Here is a 1,186-nt window from a genome sequence, read left to right on the forward strand (position 1 = left end):
CGTAATTTGTGCGTCTGCTAAATTATTCCGGTGGGAAACATGAGCGTGTGAAAATTTCTGGGTTCAGTACTTTGCATTTGGCTGAGGCAAAATGATGTAACTGCTTTCTGGGAGTCCTCAGTTAAACAAAACGCATGTGACTTACAAAACGCCAGAGCAATATGACTACATAGACTAGACCTCTTTTGTACTTGGTATTTTTGTCCTGATATTTAAACTCCCCCGGGTGATCTGACTGCAAATGCTCCGGTCCAGTTGGATCATTCTAGCTGGAGGTCATAAAAGAAAGTACCTTTTTGACATTTAATTAAAAACTGAAGCAAACTCATTTATACTGAGTGAAATTGGTATAGGTCCTCGTCCTTCTATTTTGTTGTTTGCTTGGAGACGTTTAAGCAGCATGTGAACTCCGTATCAGCAGGTGGCGCTCTGCAACTTTAGCCGCTGTTTTTTTTTTTCCTCTTTTATTTCCCAACCACATCCAGATCGCGATCCCTCCGAGTTTCCGTACGTACATTACGAAAGCTAAGGTTAGTTCAACTGACTGCTAACTTCGTGTGTTGGTGTTGTGATATTGAGTCAAACATAGGCAGTCTGCTTTTTTGGGGGGGGTTAAATAATTTAAGGTACGTAACACAAACATGTTAAGATTTGCTTCACTGCTAAATTGTTGCTATCAGTTTTCTTTATGCCTGCAGAGCGACTGTTTTACAGCTCGTGTTGGTCCAATGAGGAAGCAATGTGTCGCTGGTTTTAAGTTCACATTAAATCAACTATCAACCTAGAGTTACTGATCATTTTAGTGTTAAAGAATAGTAATAGTTATATGACATGTGGGTGGATGTGCACGATCAAATCTGAAATCTGCATGTTTTCCTTGTTTTGTCTCGTCTCAACTTCCAATGAGAAGACCCCTAAACGTAACGAGCATCACAGTATTAGTGTGCAAGATATAAAAATGTATGGATATGTTATCATTTCTCTCCATAGGGCATTTTACTAGAGGCTGGGTGGATTCCCCTACAGTATGCTCACTCGTCACTGGTTATAGTGTAAATTTCACTAAAGCAGAAGAGGACATTCTTCATAGCTGCTAGTTGTCTTTCTTGATAAATGTATATAATTATAAGATTGCAAGCTTTTGTTATTTCCCATTTTAGAGTCAAAACACAAATTTGCCTTGAGG

Source organism: Telmatherina bonti, assembly GCF_933228915.1.
Source record: "Telmatherina bonti genome assembly, chromosome: 6".
Taxonomy (NCBI): domain Eukaryota; kingdom Metazoa; phylum Chordata; class Actinopteri; order Atheriniformes; family Telmatherinidae; genus Telmatherina; species Telmatherina bonti.